The sequence below is a fragment of the Siniperca chuatsi genome, linkage group LG4 (assembly GCF_020085105.1).
Source record: "Siniperca chuatsi isolate FFG_IHB_CAS linkage group LG4, ASM2008510v1, whole genome shotgun sequence".
Taxonomy (NCBI): domain Eukaryota; kingdom Metazoa; phylum Chordata; class Actinopteri; order Centrarchiformes; family Sinipercidae; genus Siniperca; species Siniperca chuatsi.
In genome coordinates, this window is record NC_058045.1 from 4558744 (window position 1) to 4566845 (window position 8102).

Genomic DNA, 8102 nt, shown 5'->3' on the forward strand with positions numbered 1-8102 from the left:
ATTACGAATGTGGGATGATATAGAGGCCCAGAGGTCTAAATGAAAGGTTAGATGGGACATAAAATATGTGAAAAACATTTTAAAGCCTCTCCATTTGCATAAGTTATGAGTAATTATTTTCCTTTACTAGTTTTATACAGTACAGTGGAAAACTCAGATACTATAGTGAAGATGCGAGTGTTTTCTTCTCTCTTTTATGCCATTTTATTTTAACAGCTGGCTGAGAATGATATGAAACACGGTGGAAAGTGAGAGGGGGACAACATGTGACATTTTGTTGAAATCTAATCTTAGGAACTGATGTAGCACCAATCATGTTTTGTCATTCAAGGTCGGCATTGGAATCCACACAAGATATTCATGCAATTGTAGCATAAAGCAGATTTGTGAATGAAGGAACCAAACTGCTCAGGTTCTGCAGCACAGGGAGTGTCTTCACCACGTATAACAGGATTTCAGCAAACCATGAGGACCTTTGTGTCAACCCGCTGCTCGTTCACATGGTTGAGGCCAGTTGAACTGATTCAGGCACCTGGCTAAAGATTCCCCCACCTATGTCCCCCACCTGAAGGTGATCTGGGTATGACCAATGTAAAGACCTAGGGCTCACGACGAAGTGTGAGGGAAGAGGGAGAGCTGTACGTATTTGCTGGGGGAAAGGTTGTGGACTGTAGTACCCTGGTGCTCTGATCATACTGATCATATTGATGGGAATGGAAGGATGGATGGGTAGACAGGCAGATGGCAAGACAGTCAGAAGAAATGGATGGATGATGGAGACTTTACACTCAATGTCTCCAAACGATTCATTCTTTCATGAAAGGATGTTTGGATGTTTCATTGGGTATTTGATCCAAACCAGTTCATGTAGTAATGTTGATTTACAGCACAAGTAACTGTCATTAAAGGCCTGTGGCTCACTCATGTGTCATTTTTACAAAACAAAAAATGTAAATATTGTCATCAACTACCGGCATTTAAACGTCCCTATTTATGTGTTATGTTGTAGGAGGACTACGCTGTCTTTCTTCCTCTGGTGAGCTGGGGCTGTTTTGTTTTTTTGCTAGAAAGGTTTTTTGTGTTTCAGTGCTGCTCAGGAGCTAATTTACTGTTTTGGTGGATGAGCCAGGCAGTGCACTCCTACCATACAAATCTTTCTATTAGAAAACCATTGGGGAACTTATTCGAGACCCTTCCCCGGAACAGGTGCACAACACATGAGTCCATGATCCGGGCCAACACAGCCTCACTGCAGTGAAATGACTCACCAGTGGTCAGAGGCCTTGGCTTGGACTGCAGTCCTGTTCTTGGGGTGGATATGGCGCGAAAGTGGCACAACATCAAAAACAAAAAGCAAATCTGTCTCTGTCCTTCACGGCTGTCAGGGATTAAAAGGTTGTCTTTTCAGCACTCGGCCTCGCGAGAACTAACACAGTGGCACGGCGACTGTTCCCATTCCTCAACGCCAAGGCTGCTGGGTCGAGTCTATACCACCCCTGCTTTTTGACCTGGTATCCCCTGAAAGAATGAGTTTCCTCTTCAGTGCACCACAATGCTCCGGGAAGCAAGGGCCAGGGCGCCCGCCTGCTGTGATGTTAATTTAATGACAAGCTACTGTTCAGATGGCAGGTCCAAACAGCTGAATAAAGGGATTGTTGTGTTTTTGCTACATTTTGTAAGGAAGGGGCCCCTCAGCCTGTTTTACTGCTCTCTTCTGGGCACCAAACAGTGAAGCCTCTGTGAGTACAGTGGAGTACAACCCTGCTTCCTGAAGAAAAACCCCCCCAAAAGTTTCCCTCCTCTTCTCTACTTGGTGTCCCAGTTTAGTTCCTCCCAGGGCTTGAGTGGGATTTGGAGTTTGGGACGCTGCTGAAAAAGGCCCATTGCACAATAAGACCTTAGACTAATTAGTGCATACTTTAAGGGGAAGTCCAGTTTCAAGCAACCTGGGTCTTAATTTTCTTTGTTTTGGCCACCATGCCTATTGGCAATAATAAGATTGAATGCACCAACTTCACCATTACTGAGGTGTGAGAACGTGGCAACAATATTAAAAAAAGGTCCTATGGGGCAAGAAACACGAGCATTCAGATGATCGGACATGTTTTCAACAAACATCCAGGTTAGCCAAACTAATTTAGAAGAGAAAATGAAGACAAAAAGTAAAATTACTACCCAAACTTTTGCTGTAAACCATCACCAGCATCATCACAGTGGACAGGAAGACTCCTTGATTAAACTTTGACCCACCTTTACTGCTGCACTCTCTTTGAGCTGTACCTCGATATTACGTAGTTTTAGATAAACAGTCTACAGTTGGCTTGTTCAGCGATTCCAATCATCATAGCACAAATATTGGCAGCACTTTCTAATGAGGCACCATTTACAACAGGCTTGTCACTTGTAACTAATAGTTTTATTAATGGCCAATTAATCATTTACTAATGCTTTATAGATCAGTTATAAGCTATTAATGTGAACAACCTTTGGAGTGCCAGGTTGTAAGAAGAGTCCACAGACATGCTAGCGGTTGTGTGAGGCTGTGACTGAGGTACAGCAGCGCTTTGAGCTAAATGCTAACTTCAGCATGATTACACGCTTATAATGTTTATAATGTTTATAGCATGTTCACCATCGTTAGCAACAATTGCTAGTTGCTAGCACTAAACATAAAGTGTTTGGCTCATGTCTGGCTCATGCACCATTATGAAATTGAAAGGACAACTGCCAATGAGATTTTTCACAAGCTGGCAACCCAAAATTTGTTTTTATCAATGGCTTATAACTGATCTACAAACCATTTGTAAATGATTTATTAAACATTAACAAAGCCATTAGTTACAACTTATAAGCCCTTTAAAAAGGATGCCTGGTACCAAAATGGTAAAGTTCTGCTGATGTTACACAGTACGGACAAGTGTCTTGTATTTAACCATGGCAGTTGGTGCTGACTAACCCTCCACTCTGGTGTAGGTGTAACATGCAGTACATTAACTTACATGTATTGGATTTGAACACAAAGGGAGGATGGAAAAGGTCAAGATCAGCCAAGTGTGTTGTGTGTGTCTGTGTGTGTGTGTGTGTGTGTACTGTCACATTAAATTACCCAGCATGCTTTGTGCCTCTGACGTCCCCAACGACTTTCATCTTGTGGTATATTTAGTCACGCTTAAGTCTCAATAAATGGCTTTCTCAGGAGGGGACACACATATTCAGAGCGCTCTGGCAGTTACAACTCTGCACGTAAGTCTGCTCAGAGAAGAGGAGAAGAAGAAGACAGGAATACACATGACGATGAAAGAAAACGTTTACATATCAGGCACCTGACTAATATTCATACCCAGAGCAACTTTTTGTATTACACAAGATTATAATAGTGGTTTTGCGTGTTTTAGCCCATTAACTGTTATTTTTCTTTACTGCGGATCATCTTTCCCATATCCGTGGTTAATATTCTAAATGCAAGGTCCACATTTCCTTTGGTTTTTAGTCTGTTTTCACTTTTTATTTATATCAGCAGGGAATGGCGACTTTTCGCATTTCATTGCCTTTACTTTTTGTCATTTTGTAGTTATTTTGCATGCAGACAGTGACGGTTTTGACAATTCTTCCATGGGGATGCACTCAAGGACACTGCAATATGCTATGTTTCAGAGTTGCAACCAACAAGTAACCTTTTTTAAGTCAAGACACAATCAAGTTCACATCATTCTTGTCACAGTGTCAGTGTTTGCTTATTGTTTGTCTTCTGGTTCTGTATTCAAATTTTCCCACCCAGAAATCCCCTTTCCATCCTGGGATTCAAACTGCCAACCTTCATGTTACAAGCCTGCATTTTCTAAGGTTCATTTCAACCATAAGTTTTTTTTTTTTTATCTTGTCTCTAGTGATATCTAACCATGCAGACAGTTTTGGTTTTATGTGCTCAGGTTTTGTCTCTAATATTTCTGCAGCCACAACAATACAATGGAGGAGAACAAAACTTAATTTGTGGTGCTAAAAGCATTGAAAAATTAGATTTGAAAAAGTCAAGTCAAAGCAGCGTCTTTTCAGAAACCTGTGTCCTTCTTAAACTTAATATATTTTACTTAATACGACCAGAGAAATAGTGCCTTTGGGCACCAAAAATTAGATTCACCACAACTGTGTTAGGTAGAGGCAGAAAAGCAAAACTGTTAGATACCAGTAGAGGTAAGTCATTAAATGTTTACTCCTGTGTCTGTAGAGTGATCATGTATATAGGATGATAATGTATCTTTTAATATTTAGCAATGTAAATTTAAATGTATATTTGTCATTTATACAATTTGGTACAAGCAGTGGGGACAAATGAGATCATGGTCTACACAACTGGTAGAACTAAGGTAGAACTTATGTCAGTGGCACTGCTAATGTTAACACCACACTTCCCATAAACCCCACTGCTTACTGGCAGGAAAAAGATGTTGCAAGTCAAATGTTTTCTCCTTGGCGTTCTGAAAATGACGAACATGGCGGAAGTGATTTTCCCGCTGGTCTTTCGTTGTTTTGATTATCTGCTGTTTTGAGAAACTGGAAAACACTAAACCTGATACAGTGGTCCACAGTGAATCAACAGGTGTGCAGTTCAACAGAGGTTGAAAGTCTTTGCAGTGATGCTGTTGTTTGTTAATGATTGCTATACAAAACACATGTGATTTTGATCAAAATGTCAGTAATTTGCTGTGTGGGAAATATTGCGATAAACTATTCAGTTTTGGGCAGAGCCATAGTAAAACAGCTATGTCAATAAATCTAAACATGAGTCACCAGTTAGTGTATTAATGTGATTCAAAACACATGTTAGTGATGTTTATGAGATAATGATTGCATCATGTGAGAAGAAAACAAAGTTGACAGTAATTTAAAAATTACACATCACCACCACATGAGTCATACATCACCAACAATAAAGTTTAAATTCTCAACTTTGAATGTGCGTGCAGACTTCCATATTGCTGCTAGTGTTCATTAGTCCACTCACTGTGATGACAGAAATGCCAGTAGATTGTGTGGTATTTAGTGGAGCATTTCTAATGTACTCAGATGACAAGCAGGCATTGCTGTTGTGCTAATAATGCAAAAGTCTACAGCCATACTAGCGGCTCTGTGAGGCTGTACTCAGGCACAGCGGTGCTTTGAGCTAAATGCTAATTTCAGCATGCTAACATGTTTGCAAGACAATGCTAACATGCAGTTGTTCAGCAAGCATAATGTTTAGCATGTTAGCAGACATATTTAGAACTAAACATAAAGTACGGCTGAGGCTGATGGGAATGTAATCAGTTTTGCAGGTATTTGGTCATAAACCAAAGTATTGGACACATTGAAAATATGTCCAATACTTCAAACATTTCACTCGTTTCATCCTCTGGGAACCATGAATATCTGTACCAAATTTCATGGCAAACCATCCAACAGTTGTTGAGATATTTCAGTCAGGACCAAAGTGGTGGATCGACTGATCGACACCGACATTACCATCTCCAGAGCCACGCCACTACCACGGTTACAACCTCTGGAAAACGTGTGAGCTGTTTCATAGTGTTCTCTATTTTCCCAACACTGCAGCATGTGGTCTGTAGCTTAGTAAAGGTATAAGAACACAAGATTGGACACATGGATCTATCCATCCAGAGCACAGCAGGATGAATGACCTTCTTGTGTTCAACATCTCTGCTGTAAAATGGCCATTAAAAGGCTAAAAAAAAGTTGGTGGAGGGATTTTATTCTTGTCTGTTGAAGTTGCTGGAACTCAGCATGTAAACTCGACTGTTCAGCACAGGAGCTTGCAGCGGTTATGTAAGAGTGCCAGACTTCACTAATCCTTTTATAGAGGAAAGGAGCCTGCAGGGTAACGCTTTCTCATCATCAAGACAAATCAGCCTGTAAAGCAGACATCTCAGCTGGGCTGCGCATCCACCACCGTACAAAAACAGCCACTGGATGCAGCCGGTAGAAATCACCCACACAGCTGTGAGACAGATATGGTAAATGGACTGTACTTGTATAGCGCCTTTCTAGTCTTCTGACCACGCAAAGCGCTTCGCACACTACATATCACATTCACACACATTCACACGCTGATGGCAGGTGGCCAACTGCTCATCAGTTCAAGGAAATTAACTAATCCCCTAACCCTAATCATTCACACACACGATCACACACAGATGAGTTGTAAAAAAAATTATGAGTGCTTTGTGTTATTAATAGCTGCTGCAATACGTGCTTCTTATTCTTCTAATCTGCCAGTCTTCAAACCTTATAACCCATTCCAAAATACACCACAGTTTTGGATAATCTGCTATCCCTTATTCAGCTATTGATGTATTGTGCACACAGTGAAAACCTGCCATCATCCAAATGCTGTTAACTTTTCGTCATGGTTGCCAGGATTGTCCGCTCCACCAAGAAGTGCTGGACAAGTATTCACATGTTTTGTTCCTCTTAAAAGCACTGTAGCCTATAAAAGAGTGAAAGTGCCTGTTGAATTTTGAAATAAAGCAAACACTGTAAAAAAAGAAAAAAACACCTCCCCACATACAAGAATAAAGAACAGAAATCTATGTGGTCACTCTTAGTGAGTTAATTACTCTGCATTGTGAGTGCCAAGGCCTCCAAGCTTGAAGGACAATACCGGCTCTGTAGTTGTGACAATAGCTCCGCTCTCTGAGTCAGAAGTTGCGGAAGCGCCGACATTAGGGAGCTGAAAGCTGCTGAAAGTTCAGGAGTGTGCACTCCAAGGAAGAAATCATGCAGAAGAGCTTGGGGGGTGGGGTGGGGGGGGAACTCATTTGCCTTTGAGGAACTCATTGTTTGCGCTGCCAGTGTGAGACATGGAGGGCTCTGCTGGCATGTGTCGACCTCACTCCTCGTCAGGGCCTCAGCACCGCGACGGCCAAGTTGGTAAAGGGTGTGCGTCTTTGAGTGGATGTGTTGTGTTAAGGGTCTGAGAGCTGCAGGTACTGTAAGTGAGGTGACGTTTGGGTTTGGAGCATGTTCAGCTTCACTTCTCTCTACCCTCATTGTACAGTATGTGGGACCACCCATAGAGGCCTGGTGGAGTCTGGCCAGTTTCCCTGTGGAATTCACTGTTTGCATCACAGAGCGATTGTCCCCCATCAGATCTGAATCTCACACAAATCTGCCAAGAGATGTCTGCCCTGTCTCTCTCAACAGTCACTGAGTAAACCCCTTCAAGTCTCGTCTCTCAGGTCATTAAAAACCTGTGAGAAAAGATGTTTAAGAATAAGGAGTTAGACGGGGGTTCGTTTTCCACATACCAAACGCTTTGATCATATGAAAGTATTTATAGTTTTGATTGACTTTCACCAAGATATCATTTGAGCGCTCCTAATGTCTTGAAGACCACCAGTTTGGTGCCTCTAGTAGGCTGAAACAGCTGCACCAAATCACACCAAAGAAGTATGATGTGTTGAGATGACAACCAGTGTTACCCGAAATGTGCTTTTGCTAGTTTCTGAACTAGTGAAAATATGTATCAGTGTGCAGCATTTTGCATGATTGGGTCATAGAGAGAAAATTAATTCTAATGTGAAACCACCACCATCATTTTCAATTCTCATAGCTGTGTATAGGAGTTCACTGATCAGCCGTCACATTTGTAGACCTGGTGACAGCATTTGTTATATATTTTCAAAAGCTAATTTTGCCTGTTAGCATTGGTTGAAGTCGAAGCAGGATAACTGCAAAAATATACATTTTTGTTAAAATAATTATCAGTCTTTTTCTTTGTTTAATGCTTTGCTTTAATGTAATTCAATTGAATACTTTTGGACTGCTGGCCGTACAACATAAGCTATTTGGAGATTGCCTTGGACTGTGTAATTTGTAATGGGCATTTTCACATTTTATAGACTAAACAATAGAATAAATAAACTCATATGTAAACTCATTAATGCAAATAGAAATGAGTATTAGTCCTGATGCCAAAGGCCAACTACTGCCTGGAGTTTTCTGCTGCTGGTGTGATGAAAACTGACACTGGTCCAATAATCATGGAGGGAAGAAACCAGAGAATCTCCAGTCGTGATGACGTTGGAAGGATTACACATACTTAACCA